The 18,041-nt window shown below is 35.3% G+C and overlaps 1 protein-coding gene across 3 annotated transcripts in view; it reads right to left on the minus strand.

Moving 5' to 3' along the window:
* The window catches only part of LOC143236936 (A disintegrin and metalloproteinase with thrombospondin motifs like), a 121,369-nt gene extending 103,802 nt beyond the window's left edge, over positions 1-17,567 (minus strand). For 2 of the 3 annotated variants that reach the window (XM_076475644.1, XM_076475642.1), the window contains exon 1: positions 12,648-12,784. The gene's annotated coding sequence lies outside the window, so the exon portion shown is untranslated. Of the gene's footprint in view, positions 1-12,647; positions 12,785-17,545 lie in introns of those variants that run through there. The other variant, XM_076475643.1, reaches the window with a different exon arrangement.
* Between the last annotated feature and the right edge of the window lie 474 nt (positions 17,568-18,041).

Raw genomic sequence — 18,041 nt, forward strand, 5'->3', positions numbered from 1 at the left:
TAACATTGTAAAGCAACTGATTCAAAACGATAGAAATAAATGTCTATTGAGCAAACCAGTCGAAGAAACGCAATTCAAACAACACTATTCAAACCTATAAAGGATCGGACTGGTAAATCACCAACGTGAGACTCCACGAGCAGTATTATCAAAACACATGAAGAAATATCCAAATGTTCAAATAAATCTTTTGACTTCTTTGTGCATTTGTTTGAAGTTAAGCACCAAGTTATACAACGGGCTAACTAGACGTCGATATGAAACTGGATTATTGAATCCAGTTATTTATTATTATATAATAAAGCAGAGTTTTAAAAGACCATTAAAAAATTAAAAGTAAACAGGAAATGAGCAGAGGAGGATAACATCTAAATACAGATGTTAAAGACGGGAAAGAAAGTTTTGTATATTTGTCTTTGGTTGTTGTTGTTTTATTCAAATCAACACCATAAGGGTTATCTGTTGTGTCTACAGAGGGAAACGGAACTCTGGATTTTTAGTTGTAAGTCCGTAGACTTACTGTTCTCCAATCGAGGGGACATAAATCCTTAATTTTTTGCTTTGTAGCAAAGTGTAGGCCTGACATGACTAGGTGGTTAAGGCTCTCGACATGTAATCTGAGGGTCGCGGGTTCGAATTCCCGTCGCACCAAACATGCCCGCCCTTTCAGTCGTGTGGGCGTTATAAAGTGGCGGTCAATACCACTATTCGTTGGTAAAAGAGTAGCCCAAGAGTTGGCAGTGGGTGATGATGACTAGCTGCCTTCCCTCTAACCTTACACTGCTGAATTAGGGACGCCTAGCGCAGATAACCCTCGTGTAGTTTTGCGCGAAATTAAAAAAAAAACAAACAAACAAACAAGTTTTGAATGCATCAATACCCAAATACCGACACAGTGAAACTTGTGAATGGGAGAACAAGTTTCGAATGTTTGGAGAAATGAATTCATCATTCCGCTCCCCAGTGGTGTTAACTTAAACCGGTGTTTAAACTGAAGAAATTATTGCTTACTGTCAGTTTCTACCAAAGTGGTGTCAAGAATTTTACTGAATCGGATGGAAGAAGCTATACATATAACTCTGAGATCAAAACAGTGGTGTTGCTGTGTTTGTTTGCTGTTTTTGTGATTCGCGCAAAGCTACACGAGGGCTATCTGCGCAAGCCGCCCCTAATTTAACAGTGTAAGACTAGAGGTGAGGCAACTAGTCATCACCTCTCACCGCCAACTCTCCGGCTACTCTTTTATCAACGAAAAGTGGGATTGACCGTCATTTTATAATGCCCCCTTGGCTGAAAGGGCGAGCATGTTTGGTCTGATAGGGTGTTGCAGTGAAGAGATATTTACACCAAGACAGATCAATGATAAATCTCTTGCATGGCAGATACCTTTGACAGTGCTCTAAACAGAGTAAGGAAATGTTTTAGAGTTATCATAGGTTTTAGGCAAGGCCACATCGTATCTCCATTGTTATGTACCATTACAACCGACTGGGTGATGCAACGGACAACATTATGTATGGCAACACGTAACCAACTTGTGAAAGGAGTGATACGGACAAATGAGTAGTACTCACAAGACTTGGACTTTGTGGACTGCTTCATTGGATTCAAACTCGACAGGCATTGTAGAAACAAAAAATTGAAGCAGAATCAGTTAGAACTGGTTTCATTATTAATACAGACAAGATATAAATTATGAAAGATAAAATATGGTAAACCAGAATTCTGTTAAGAGGAAAACAAATATAACAGATTCTGAAGGTGTTCTTATCCCTGAGGTATAATGCAACAAGGAGATTAAAACAAAAATAGATAAAACAAGCTCTGTAGCTGTAAGGCTTAACAATATCTGTAGAAAAAAGTGATTCAATTTGCAGGCAAAAGTGGGGCTATATCAAACTGTTGGATTATGGACAATTATGGATTATGGATGTAAAACTTAGGCACTGACTTTGATGAATTTAGAAAGCTCTAAGCTGGCCGTCAAAGATAGTTAAGGTAATTTTGGGTATATCACAAATGACAAAATAATAGAAAGACAGAACAACCACCCACTACGTCAGCCTCAAGGAAAAACGATTAAATTGGCTCAGACATGAGTGTCGTGTGACAACTTATATAAAAACACAGCAGGAGTTTATGTGGCTGACAAAAATCGGGAAACGAAGAAGAGAGCAAGACCACAGCTGAGCTGAAAGATTACTGTCTGCTGGGTAAACACAAGAGAATTATGACAAATTGCTCAAGACAGGAACGACTGGGAGTGTTGAGCTGGTAATCATGATGGTGTGGGACTAAGCTTCATAACTATATTACTGCTTCTGGGTTTTATACCGTTATTATAGGATATTTAAGAAAAAGTTACATTTAACAAATCACTCAGAATAGGTGACGCATGACACTTTTTTTGAAGTACGTAAAAAGTCAATCACGTAGGCCTGCTAAAGTTCAGATACAGTAAACAATACAGGCCTGCTAAAGTAAAGATAGTTAGTCGTGTATGTTTACTGAAGTCCAGGCACATCACGAACCACGAGATACAGTTAATCGTGTATACTTGTTAAAGTAAGATAGAGATAGAGTAAGCGCAGATAGCCCTCGAGTAGCTTTGCGCGAAATTCAAAAACAAACAAACAAACAAGATAGAGTAAAAAATACAGGCCTCCTAAAGTACAAGTACAATAATAATGTAGACCTGCTAAAGAACAGAAACAGTCAATCATGTAAGCCTGATGAAGTACAAATACTGTCAACCATGTGGACATGCTAAAGTACAAATACAGTCAGTCGTGTAGGCCTGAGGAAGTACAGAAACAGTTAACCATGTAGACCCCATGAAGTATGGATAAAGACAGTAAATATCAAAATTCGTTCATACGACTTCCATACCACATAGACTGCTTTTCTCTACATAATAATGACTCAACCATTGTGACTACACAGCTTTAATACATAAAGATTCCATTTGACTCATTTCTTGCAATGACAAATTGATTTTATTTAATTGCAGAAGGAAACAAAAAACTCATAAAGTTGTGCATTCGGAGTAATTATATCAAATTCTACCCTAAGATTTAGAAACAAATGAATCACATTCGTAACAGACTAAAATTCTACATTCAGTTTAACAAAATTATGTATTGTAATAATTCCATATTAATCTATTCCAAAAATGGCCACGTATAAGTAAATTACCTTTCGTTGAACTCGCAATATTCTGTTCATAAAGTATCACATTATTGTTACGTATTAATAACATTCATTCAGTTTACCTTGAGACTGGAGAAACCGCAAGTCCTTTTTTCTTTCTTTTCAAACTACGTGGTATTTTGATTTAATTAAAAATGGCAAGTTTTAACCGAGATCTATAAGAAAACACGTGACTTTAGCTATGAAACATCCCTCCTGTTTCTTCTTTGGTGCTCTAGAAGAACTTTTACAACGTATTATGTCTTCACCGTTTGTCAGTTTGTACGTGAATAGAGAAATTTTCCTCATTGTTCCAACCTTGACATAACCCATATAATGAACTTTTTTTTCTTGTGTTTTGAACGTGTTTTACCTCACAAAAACAAAGCAGTACTTCAAAACTGTAAAGGAAACGGCCTGTAAATTTATTCTGTCAAACTGTTAACTACTCAAATTCTTGTGTAAATGCGTTTTATTGGTGTTTATTATTATTATTATTATTAATATGTATAGGGTTTGTTTTCTGTTGCACAAAATATTTAACCAAGCCTTCGGCAGATGGCGAGCCATTATTAAAACAATAGTCTCGAAATATGTAGTTCTCTTGATAACAGTAACAAACTATACAATCTTGACTTATTTACGCACATTTGTCGGTAGTTTTGCGATTTAAAATAACCCATTTCTTGCTGAGATAAAATATTGTATATTGTCTCTACCTGATTCTCTGAAGCCGCTATCTTATAATTAAGGCTAATAGAAGGCTTCACAGTGAAGTGTTGTGATACGGTATCTATGTATATCTTCACTGATTTCAAATGAAGCTTATAAGCCCATTTCTTAAGAAACGGCAGTTTATTAATAGTGGAAATTGACATTCTCGTGTCACGTTGTTAGTAATATTCATGGTTATAATTTACTACGAATATAATGCCTGAAGTTTGTTAAAAGTAAACGTAACCGGGCTTGTTACAAAATAGGTTAATTGGAATGTGAACAATCAGCTGATATAAAATGCATCCTACTTGTGCAATCCCAGACTGTTAGTTTGATAGCTTTGCACTCTATTCCTTAGTGGGTGATCGGTAAATTTACAGAATTATAACACAAAATTCAAGGTTTGATTCCCGACGGTAGACAAATACAGACAGCCTATTGTGTAGCTTTGCACTAAGAAAAAACAACACAGCCTAACACTCCACAGCGTCCTCTTTAGAAATCCCTGTCTTATTTAGAATAAGCGATCTCTATTGAGCGATCTATTATATCATTTATAAAATTCTTTAGATCATTTTTAGCTCGCTAACAGGACGCGTGTTTTATTTACTTTATTTCTGTCGGTGATACGAATAAGTTAAGAGTTGTGTATAAAATGATACAAAAGAGAGAGAGAGTAGGATAACCTTTAATACCATCATCGATCTAGCATTTATAATGGTGAAGAAGAAAGATTTCTTTGTTGTACACAAAAGTTAGTTAATATTATATTTGTATAGCTCTAGATGGCGCCAAAAGCACCCAATAGGTCTTTCACTTTCTTGCAATAAAAATAACTCTTCTAATTTATGTGAAACGTGAAACAAAACTTTCAAAGTCTCTGTGTTTAAAAAATTTATAAACATTTAGTGGAAACGCAGGTATTGTATGTGTAGCTTCAAATACTTGACCAATTTAATCCAATGGCACTAACTATATAACCATGAAAATCGGGTTATTAATATATTGTATGTGCCTCTTTTGATTTGTGTTAAAGAAATCGAAACACTACATTCTTTCTCGGCGCCATCTTGCTGACATCTACAAATAGAAACTGTATATTTTGCGATTACTTTTCCATCTCTTATTACAATAGAGATTTATTCATTAACCAGAACCCAATTTAAAGAATTATTAAAATACTACTAATTGGGAGAGGGACTTGGGGAAGGTGCAGGTCACAGTAAAGGGGTTTAATAGGATTTCCGGTAATATAAGGTCAAGGATACATTGGTAATTTATTTTAGACTATCAGACAAAAACACTATACATAAAACCTTTTAATTCAAGGCACAGTACCATTAGACCAACTGACAGAACCACTCTATATTACGCATCTTTCTAGATGAAATACTATGAATATTTTCTCACATTATACTCTTTCTCGTATTTTCTTTCATTTTTAAGTGAACTTATTATCAATTGAGAGACACGTACACGTTTTCTTGTTTTAAAATATAAATGTGTCCTTGAAATAAAATCTTAGTCGATGCTGAAAAGCGGTTTTATTTATTTTGCATTCAGATGGACCTCTTATTTTATAAGCTCAAAGTTAGGGACATTTAAGTTAAATAGTGTTTGAACAGCAACTTTGACGGCGTAAACCCAATGACCAGGAAAACAAATTGTTAGATACTTGCTGTTAAAGGTAGGACTAAACAAAAAAAAAACTGCTATATTTACAGAATATTAATCGTCCTGTGTCAGGACCTGAAAGGTTAAATAGGTATTAATAAATTGGTACTTACGTATAGTTTATTATATTACAACTAGATGGCACTCGTGTACCTAAGAAATTAGCGACAATCTACTGAGCCTATCGAGGGGAATCAAACCCCTGATTTTAGAGTTGTAAATCCGTAGACTTACCGCTGTACTAGCGGGGAGCTAGCGACAATGTAAAGGAAAAATTAAGAAGAATACGTGTGTGTCTGTGTTAATCAAACAGGTTTATGTTACATTCAGTAGGATGAAACTTACCGTTACAATATTAATTATTTTAAATATATACCTAAGTACATTGAAAATACACAGAAATGTGATTTTCATGGTATACTAATAACACGTATCAGATAGGCGGTTACAGTGGTCATATTGGTATCGCTCGGATTATAAATATCTGCTTAACAGGTCATCAGAACTTTACACTACCACACAGTGTCTCCTTTATAACAATATCTATGTAATGACTGAGTCACAAGTTCTAGGAATGTCTGTATCATAGTAGATAGTTTGAAAACCTTGTTATTATTTCTTCTATTTCTTTATTATTACATGATAACTGAAGAAACAAAATAATGGTGTCAACCAACTTCACTGAGGTGACGTAGTTCAAACAGAGTATCCGCTCTTCGTAGTAGTATAACACCTTGTAATAATTTTTTTGAAATTATAATTCTAATGTACACTATGTTATCATCACCCCTTGATGTTAGTTTTTTTTTACAGTAATTTTGTGTTATTTTAAAAAGCTTAAGTAGAGGGTGAAACATAAATTACCAGCAAATAATAGATAAACAATAAATATTACAGTTAAAACATCACTGTCTTTAGATCTTGGTTATAAATACAACCTTCTTATGTCTACTTAACCACTGAATTAAAAACAAGAAAAGGAAAATGTTACAAAAACAAAGTAAATAAAAGGATGGATAATATCAATCTTTCAACAGTAATGTTAACAAGATAGTAAGGATGGCATTTGGACCATCTCTACATAATAGCACAGACAAGGATTAACACATAGCAATACATATAACTATTCAATCACAATTAAGTTTAATTTATCCTATTTTTGTCGATTAACATTCTACAACACTGTGTGTTTGTGCTATTACGTAGGGATAATGTAAATAACATCCTTGATGTCTTGTTAACATTATTTCTGAAGGGTTGATATTAGCCATCCCTATATTTACTTCCTTTTTTGAAATTTTTTTCTTAATTGTTAATCTACTTGGTTACATGGAACTACAAAGTCTTGCTGGAAAACTTCAACCATTTAAAAAGTTTGGGTTCGATTACAGTTTATTTCACAATATCGTACTATTACGGATAGTTCCTAATATTGATGTATCTCAGGATATCTGGTATGTGTACTAACATTTTTACCAATAAAGCAGAGAACAACGTTTCAACCTTCTTAGGTCATCTTCAAGTTAACATGAAAATGACCTCTTTGTTAACATACCAGCCGTCCAGACATACATTTTACATCAAGTAAGTTTCTCGTGCTCGTTCTCGTAAAAAACTGATTGCAAAACTACACATCAACATTGTGCAAAATATTCATGGCAAAAACGATATTACGTCATAAAAATAAAGCTTCTATTGCAATAGAAGTTGGGAGTTTCACACCACAGCCATTCTGTATTTCAAACTACGAAAAAAAAAACCTCAGCTCTTTAATCCCATATAACCTGCAAGATACGTTTTATACACCATTCTCACAGTGAGTCAGCGGCAAATTTGAGACTTATAACGAAAGAAAACTGTTTCAATACATGTTGTTGTCTCAACACAGATGTACTGTTATATAGCTTTATGTTTAACAAACAAAAATTGAATTTTTTTACTTAATAAATACATTATAGTTCCCTTTAGATTTTGTAACATTGTGGAACTTGAATAAATAGGAAATACTGTGGATAGAATTAATAACAAAAATTAAATTTGGAATTCCAAAAGCCTGTATGATAATTATTCAATACAGACTGAATATCAGCTGTCTGATCTATTAAACTACCTATGATAATTATTCAAATCAGAAACTGAGTATCAACTGCCTCAGCTATTATACTACATATAATCTTATCGAAATTCAAGTCTAAAAGAACATTTGATCAGAAAACCGATGAAAAAGCACAAGGGTAGTATTAACTGATTGATTATATATTATTTGTAATTAATCACAAAGCTACAGAAACGGTTAGAAACCCAGTTTCTAGCAGTGAGAGTCTGCAGACATACCAGTGTTCTACTATAGGGGGCGCTCAAGGGTAGTAAGCAATTTGTCTTAACGTTTTTTAGCATAATTTTCCTGTTGTTTTTTTAAAAACTGAGACGGATCGGTTTCGCTATATAAAAAAAGCAAACAAACAAGTTTTAAGCAATTATTGATGTAGTGAAAAACTATTCTTCCAGTGAGTGGATAAAGTGATGTTTTGTTGGGTTTTTTTCAAACTAATTGAGAGAATTATTAACAGTCATCTCACAACGTTCTGTGTCCTGAGAGTAAGGTCACGAATTTTTCATATCTTCCTTTGGCACGTTACCTCAAGATGATTTAACATAATGTTGAAAAGCTTAATGCGCTTTCCATAATCTTTAGTTGCACTCTGGGAATAAAGATCGAGGAAGAATTTCAACGTCCCTTCATTCACGTACACGTGATAATCCCACAATACGTGCTAGTCATGAATTTCTCACCTTCTGACGTCCCTGACATCCACCACCTCTGTAAAAATACCGTAAAGGGTTGCCCAGTATCTAGGTCATGATGAAGTTTCTGGTCATGCACGTCGTGAGATGAAAGGGTTTGATAGTATTCAAACGTTCGTGTGATACACTGATGAGAAAATATGCTATATACTTAACAGTGCACAGAAACATAATTTTTTGTTTGTTTGTGAATTTCTCAAAAAGCTACTCGAGGGCTATTTGTGCTAGCCGTCCCTAATTTAGCAGTGTAAGACTAGAGGGAAGGCAGCTAGTCATCACCACCCACCGCCAACTCTTGGGCTACTCTTTTACCAATGAATGGTGGGATTGACCGTGACATTATAACGCCCCCACGGCTGAAAGGGCATGCGAACTCGCGACCCTCAGATTACGAGTCGCACGCCTTAACACGCTTGGCCATGCCGGGCTCAGAAACATAATAAAGAGGAAAGCGACCCATAATGTTTATTATAAATATTGCTGCCATAGAAAACATACTAAACACAACCTAAAAATAAGCTTTTTTTATGAAATGCAAAGAACTGAATCATTTTGTATTTAATTTCAAAACAGATCCTTATCTGGAAAGCTTCCGATCGCTTTCAAAAGAACTTACGATTATTATTCTTTTGTTGCGAACTTTATCGATTGAGAAATGCGAAACGTTAAACCCAGCAGCAAACCAAAAGCTTTATTTCAAAGTTAACGTTTGTCAACGAGATTGGTTGACTAAACTTGGCATCTACTGTAATTTCTCCGTATCATTCACACATTACTTAGTTCACACGAATGTAGTGTGAAAACGCCATGCGGGACTCTTACAGTAAACCAGTTTCCTGTTATATAGAAACAATGAAAGCTGTAAACAATACATATGACATGCTTACAAGTTAAACCTGTTCCAAATACATCAATATTGGAAGTATTTTGAATTATAAGGAATTATGTTCCTTAATAAAGGAAGAAAACTTACTGTAAAGCTTGAAAAAATGACTGATGCTAACACAAAGTTTAGCGAGAAGAAACATGTTGTTGTTGTCGTTGTGTATATTGCCAACACAAATGCTAGCGAGAAGAAATAACCACGTTGTTGTTGTCGTTGTATACATTGCCAAAACAAAGGTTATCGAGAAGAAATAATCACACATTGTTGTTGTCGTTGTGTGCACTGCTAACACAAAGGCTAACGAGAATAAATATTCACAGATTGTTGTTGTCCTTGTGTGCACTGCTAACACAAAGGCTAACGAGAATAAATACAGATTGTTATTGTTGTTGTGTGCACTGCTAACACAAAGGCTAACGAGAATAAATATTCACAGATTGTTATTGTCGTTGTGTGCACTGCTAACACAAAGGCTAACGAGAATAAATATTCACAGATTGTTATTGTCGTTGTGTGCACTGCTAACACAAAGGCTAACGAGAATAAATATTCACAGATTGTTGTCGTTGTGTGCACTGCTAACACAAAGGCTAACGAGAATAAATATTCACAGATTGTTGTCGTTGTGTGCACTGCTAACACAAAGGCTAACGAGAATAAATATTCACAGATTGTTGTTGTCCTTGTGTGCACTGCTAACACAAAGGCTAACGAGAATAAATATTCACAGATTGTTATTGTCGTTGTGTGCACTGCTAACACAAAGGCTAACGAGAATAAATATTCACAAATTGTTGCTGCGCACAGTGAGCGCCAAAGCTGTAAAAGGTAACAGAATAACGAAAGAGCTATAATAATAAAAGTCTATAAATGTTGTTTTCCATCACTTTTAGGCGTCGTTATGGTTTGTTATTGTTATTCTTAGAACACCCACACAGAATGTAACTTACTGTGGGCCTAAAGTAAACAATATAGGTCGTTTAGTCGACCACTGGTCAGTGGGGGAAAATTGGTTAATCCTGCAAGTGACGAAGGGAAGGACTGATGTAACAAACATGCCCTAAAACTTAAGTAAAATAATAACATCACGTCTGCCCAAACCTCGAGGATGAGGTAGCAGTGTTGGTGCACATTCTGTGTATAAAATAAAGTACTTTAGTTAAATTTCATCAGTATGACAGAATTGCACGAGAATTCTACTCTTTATAGTCGCATTAAACGTTTATATATGTAATATGCAGTTACAAGAACAATTCATTGAAACGCCAAAATAACATCCTAATTGTGGATTCAAAGTTATATTTTTCAGCATAACATTTAATTATGAAAAAACCGCTTTTATTTATTTCTTCATAAAAAGCATCATTGACCGTTTTGTACAACGAAAAAACTAGGATTTCTGATGTGAAATAAAATTCTTATCTTAAAAAAATACAGAGAAACTATCAATGCTTTGTTCGTATAAACAAAATTTCATTAGTTGAAACACTATAACAATATCAAACTTTCACAATTAGCAGTAAATTTCCAGTTAAGAGATTCAGTCGATTGTTGTTTTGAATCAACCACAAAGCTACACAATAGGCTATCTGTGCTCTGCCCACCACGGGTATGAAAACCCGGATTGTAGCGTTGTAAGTCCGCAGACATGCCGCTGAGCCAGCAGATTCAGTCGGATGGTAGCATGCGCGAGCGTCTAGGAAGCACAATAACAAAAATATAAAATTCAAGAAAAGATATCGCCCCAGAGAAGGGTTTAGGGGGACTTGTCCCCCAAATATTTAAAAAAATTAATACTTAAATTAGTTGCTCAGCTTATAATGCAAAGGTTTAAACGTAACATACTTTGTTGTTTTTGTAAGGATAATGAATATATTTTGATATTAAAAATTAATTTTTAACTTACCAGTGCGTTGCTCATGCATTTCCAAATTTATAAACAGAAGTACACTTCTCAACACGAGGTGAAACTGTAATTACTAGTACTCCAAGCCTTAATTACCAATTATAATCTCGTACAACCAAACACACTTTCTTTAGAGTGCTATGTAAATGTGAATAACACTGCTCCATAAAAACTATTCGTAATTAAACCATACGCAGTCAGACAAACATTTACCATTAATATATAAATATATATTAATTAACGAACCATTTTGTATCTGATATAACAAGTTCTTTGTTCTTGTATATATCTTCACTAGTTTTTGGCAGAATAGTCACTTCGTACAGAGACAAAGTTTGACACAAAATATAGAACTAATGTTATATACTACTCCATGCATGTTGTCAAAAATATTTTAAATATACTGAAATTTTTCACAGCACGAGTTAACAACCACGAACATCGTTTCGTAGAATATGTATACCTTTCGGGGATAATGATAGTTGCCACAAGAAAGGTGGATTAGTTGTCACAAAGAGACGTAAAGACGCAGATGCAAGCTGCAAGATGAATTGTTTGTTTGTTTTAGAATTTCGCGCAAAGCTACACGAGGGCTATCTGCGCTAGCCATTCCTAATTTAGAAGTGTAATACTAAAGGGAAGGCAACTAGTCATCACCACCCAATGCCAACTCTTAGGCTAGTCTTGTAGCAATAAGTAGTGGGATTGACCGTCACATTATAACGCTCCCACGGCTGAAAGGACGAGCATGTTTGGTGTGACGGAGATTCGAACCCGCGACCCTCAAATTATAATTTTTTATAATAATTTATTAGTAATTACACAAATACCCAACATATGCAAGGTAAAAAGAAACATGTTTTAAATTACTATTTACTGTGAAAGTTAAGCACAAAACTACACAATGGCTATCTGTGCTCTGCCCGCCACCAATGCCAAAGCCCGGTATCTAGTGTTGTAAGTCCGCAGACATACCGCTATCCGCAAAACGGGGTTCATCCAAGGACTCCGAATATTAATCAGATTCGACTGATTGTGATATGACGTCACATTTAATACGGACGATTTCAGCAGGTCATGTCTCAGCGTTTATTGTTTGCTAGAAATCCAAACATCCAGCAAGTTTTAAACACAAGTTCAGACTTGATGATGCCGCGTATCTTTGCACATGAATATGTGTGCGACTGTGATCTTTCACGTTTCTAGTGCCTCTTTCTAATAAGCCACTTTTCCATCCAAACATGGAAAAAGGCCATAACAGTAATACATTACGGAAAACTAGTTTTCATTAGGGTTATTAATCGCACAAGGCAGTAAGATATCTACAGGTTAATATTATATCTCTTGTCATTACGATTTTGTTTGTTTCGGGCTGTTTTTAATTTTGAGAAATGATATCATCGCATAATTTTGTCAATTCGGTGACCGGTATTTCGTCAAGGAAAACTACCTGGTTCTAGTGAAACATACCTTTAGCAACACGTCGTGATCCCGTTTTGTCCAATTTGTTGGTAACTTTCACCGCTGCTTTCACTTTCACTCCAACAAAGGAGTTAAGATGGTCCACTCTGTACGCCGAACCTGTAGGAAGCTGCATTATACCTCCCGCATCCGTAAAATTTATACTCATGTGGGTCACGTGAGGCTCGTGAAAACATTAAAGTCAACCTGCCGCGCAGAGTAAATCTGCCCCTACGCTACAGGTCACAAGTCACCTTTTGTTTCGTCGGTTAGCTGACGTATATTGCACGTTTATGGCATGACGTATTTCACACGAATACTAAGTATCCGAAAACACTGTTTACGATACGAACCAAGGAAAACAGAAGCGCAACGTTGCGAAAGATTCGACTTTCTTGAGAAAACTACGCTATTTGAGTTCGAAATCAAACGCCCCCACCGGTACGAATGTGAAGGTACATATTTGTGCTGGTGAAGTAACAACATAACTTGTTCTGGTAAAGTACGTTTACTTGTAACAAATGTACTCGGTTATAACGTAACACCTTCTCTTACTCGTTGTACAATCCTTAGACAGTTTTATGACTGAGAACAAATACGTGATTCTGCCAAGATTGCAATTCGCTGAAAATGTTTCGCTTTTCAAACGAAGGACACGAAGTGTTGTTATGGGGTTGAAGTATTCTACAGACCACGCGAGATAGTGAATCGTGAAGGTTTCTGAGCAACATGTCCGAAAAATTACGATACTATACGCAGGACTATCTTTATTTCTCTGATTGATAAGAAAGGTCACTTCAATTCTTATCATCTACCGTGTTTTAAAACTAGCTAATCTTGTCTTCGTCATGCTATCCATATCTTCGTCTTAAGAAACCGTAGCATAGATGACTACTGTTAAATGATTTTTATAAAAATATTTTACTTTGTTTTTGAAATAGAAAATCAATTTTAAATAAAAGTGTAAAATATTTCAATATCGAAAAATTGTTGAACTAGATTATCATCAGTTGAAAATGTCGGTGTGTAAGATCCTAATAACTAGATTATCACCCGGTGAAACTGTCGATGCGTCAGTTCCTGATAACTAGATTATCACCCGGTGAAACTGTCGATGCGTCAGTTCATGATAACTAGATTATCACCAGGTAAAACTGTCGATGCGTCAGTTCATGATAACTAGATTATCACCAGGTAAAACTGTCGATGCGTCAGTTCATGATAACTAGATTATCACCAGGTAAAACTGTCGATGCGTCAGTTCATGATAACTAGATTATCACCAGGTAAAACTGTCGGTGTGTCAGTTCCTGATAACTAGATTATCACCAGGTAAAACTGTCGATGCGTCAGTTCCCGATAACTAGATCATCACTCGGTGAAACTGTCGATGCGTCAGTTCCCGATAACTAGATCATCACCAGGTAAAACTGTCAATGCGTCAGTTCATGATAACTAGATTATCACCAGGTAAAACTGTCAATGCGTCAGTTCATGATAACTAGATTATCACCAGGTGAAACTGTCGGTGTATCAGTTCCTGACAACTAGATTATCACCAGGTGAAACTGTCGGTGCGTCAATTCCTGATAACTAGAGTATCACCAGGTGAAACTGTCGGTGTATCAGTTCCTGATAGTTAAGTGGTGTTTGTGATATTTTTTACTGAATATCTTGTTCAATAAACGTATTTACTAAAATAAACGTTTTCATGTTTCTTTAGGAGGAAAAACGATGCAATACATGTAGCGATTTAAACTATATTGAAAAACAAACTGTTACAAAGCCATACAGTAAATACCATAAAATATCCTGTTAAAGAATTTTCCTTTCATTGTAGCGTCTGTAATTTTTCAAACTACAATTCCACAAAGTAGATGTTTGAGCGTGATGTATATCTGAGTAACTGCACTAATAGCATTAGCATTACCTTGCAGAGGTGGGTACATTAGCATTACCTTGCAGAGGTGGGTAGATTTTTTTTTACATGAAATCTGACGAATAGTTTTTTTGCTCACATCCAAATAGACGTAATTTAGTTATGCGTGATATTTTAAAAGTATGATATCACAAAACCTAAATCAGAGAGGTTAGAAAAAGTAAATATTTTTACCAAGAAACAGTTTATAGGTTTGTTTGTTGAATTTCGCGTGAAGCTTAAACATTATGAAAATGATGTTACGAAATGCTTATCTGAACAATTGTAAACAACATGTATGGGACTTATAGGTAAATGTCGGAACACTAGATTCCAAACGTTTCAATTTTTGTGATTTTACTATTTAAACCTCTATTATGTGAGGTCATTAAGAAAATCAGTTACACGTTTCACGTGTTTAAATGTAATTCTAACAAACTTATTTGGAATATCTTTATATACCTTTCAGTTAATTTTCTAAACTTTTATGTAGTTTAAATTAGTTTTAATTTTAACCTTGTGCACTTTGAAGTGTTTATTAGAATTTCCTAATTTAATTTTTCAAACAATTTCGAACCAGTTATACGTTATGTGCATCTATTAAAATATGTACGTATAATCTTCTATTTCTCTACAATTAAACAAAAATCTTACTTTCAATTTTGTTTTATACACATTGGCGAGTTTTCGCTGACCCTTAGTCCCAATTCTCACAGTTCAACGACAGGGTTATAAGATATAAATCGCATTTTAAACTCTTCCTCCAGGACAGCGATAAGTCTACAAATTTACAAGGCTAAAATCAGGGGCTCGATTCCCCTCGGTAGACACAGCAGACAGCCTGATGTGGCTTTGGTATACTAAGAAAAAACATACATTGCACTGACTCTTTTTCCTTTTTTAAATTAGCAGTTATTTCCCGTAAATAATCCACAAACTATAAAAGTATGGAGCATTCGTGTTCATGTTTGTTTCTTCATTTATCATCAAATATATTTCTAGGTTTTTAATTTTCGTGATATACTGACACAGGAACCATGTTTACTCATATTGGGCGCAATGTCATAAAGTACCACCTGAAATGGACCATACCAGAGTCAGCTTAACAGGACACCGAATCCCATAATATAACTGCTGAATTGACATCGAATCCCAAAACACAATCAGTCGAATTGAACACCAAATCCTCTACCACGGCATCGGACATCGAATCGCATACCATGACCAAATGTACTGGACCCTAAATGGCATACCAAAAGTAAATGAAAACTATAGTTTACAGTTACATTAGTACAACTAGGCTGATGACAGAGAAAGTTTGTTTTTTTAATCTTTGTTTGCCCTTAAAATGGGAATCGACTTTATGATGATTTTATTTATTCACAAACCTTTTATTTATCTTCCAATTATACTTCGACTGATAGTATTGTAATAATAATATTGTATTTTTGTTGACTTTCACTCCTTTCTATTTCGCAACGGTACACAGTTAATCATTTTTATTGATACATAGGCAGCAGTTCTCGTACAAAATTGGTTTGTTTTGAATTTCGCGCAGAGCAACACGAGGACTATCTGCGCTAGCCGTCCCTAATTTAGCAGTGTAAGGCTAAAGGGAAGGCAACTAGTCATCACCACCCACCGCCAACTCTTAAGCCACTCTTTTACCAATGAATAGTGGGATTGACCGTTATATTACAACGTTACCACGGCTGAAAGGACGAACATGTTTGGTGTGACAGGGATTCGAACCCGCAACCGAATTACGAGTCGAGTGCCTTAACCACCTTGCCATGCTGGACCGTCATACAAGAACTAAACTTGCAATCTGAACACATTATTTTAAAAGAATGATCCTCGATTTCATTTTTCAGTTCTGCAACAAAAGTGCTCATTCCTTGTATACAGTTAACTTGTCATATAAGTAATTCTTACTGAACAGTATTAGTGATGTTTGGTTGTAGTACATTATAACGCCCCCACGGCTAGCATCTTTTGGTGCGACAGGAATTTGAACCCGCGAACCTCAGATTGCGAATCGAACACGTTAACCCACCTGGCCATCCCAGGCCATTCTTAGCTTAACTTTAGCTTTAATTGTAATTTTATAATGTCAACAATCACATCTAATTCAACTACTGATTTTAATTGTTTTTATACCACGACTTCTGTTGTAGTAATAAAATATCGAATTTTATCGTTACGCAGCCAGTATATATAATGCAAAAGTGATGCTATTTAATCGGTAAGAAAATCCATGAAATTCTAAATCGATGTAGAATTAACATCACAATCAACTGATTAACAAAGGCACTTTTAATGGATCTTCAACATTTATGTAAATACGGCTTTACAAACATTGCTTTGAATACATCAAGTGATAATTTCTATCACTCAGTCTTTAGGAAACGCTATCAGAGGCTCAAAGTATGGTTATCAACATGTAACGCTAAAAACTTGGTTTCGATACCCGTGGTGGGCACAGTACGTATACTTCATTTTATAGGTTTGCGCTTAACATCAAACAAACCAAAATATTTATAAAAATTTAGTTTTGACATCTGTAGTGGGCGGAACACAGATAGTCTATTGTGAAGCTCTGGGTTTACCAAAAACCCAATCAGAATAGTTCTATTTGAATTTATTGTACTTTTACACATTTGCGTTATTTATTCTAACCTGATTTACTAACTTTGAAAAAAAAAAATGTATATGCTATGGTAAACGGTTAACACTGTTCGTTTTAACATAAAGATAACACCATTTTCCTTTTGTAAAAAATTACAACACTTTATTTTGTTAATAATTAGAACGAAAATATAAACAATTTGTGCATATTAGTTTTTATTACTTACTTTAAACGTTGTTTGAATAAATAAAATGATTAATTCTAAACGTTATAGATACATTATTTACTTATTTTTGACAACGAAAAAACTCTATCTTCTGACAAATAAAGTTTTGTTAAGGATTTTATAAACACACTCACAGGTCAACTTATTACGGGCCCGGCATGGCCAGGTGGTAAAGGCACTTGAATCCCCGTCACACCAAACATGCTCGCCCTTTCAGCTTTGGGTGCGTTATAATGTGATGGCCAATCCCAGTATTCGTTGGTAAGAGTAGCTGGCGGTAGATGGTGATGACCAGCTGACTTCCTTCTGGGCCCGGATAGACAGGTGGTTAAAGCACTCGACTCATAATTCGAGGGTCGTGGGATCGAATCCCTGTCACACAAAACATGCTCACCCTTTCAACCATGGGGGCGTTATAACGTGACGGTCAATCCCATTATTCGTTGGTAAAAGAGTAGTCCAAGAGTGGGTTGGGTGGTGATGACTAGTTGCCTTCCCTCTAGTCTTATACTGCTAAATTAGGGATGGCTAACGCAGATTGTACTCTAGCAGCTTTGTGCAAAATTCAAAACAAACAAACAAAGCATTCCTTCTAGTCTTACATTGGTAAATTAGGAACAGCTAACGCAG

Source organism: Tachypleus tridentatus, chromosome 13, assembly GCF_004210375.1.
Source record: "Tachypleus tridentatus isolate NWPU-2018 chromosome 13, ASM421037v1, whole genome shotgun sequence".
Taxonomy (NCBI): domain Eukaryota; kingdom Metazoa; phylum Arthropoda; class Merostomata; order Xiphosura; family Limulidae; genus Tachypleus; species Tachypleus tridentatus.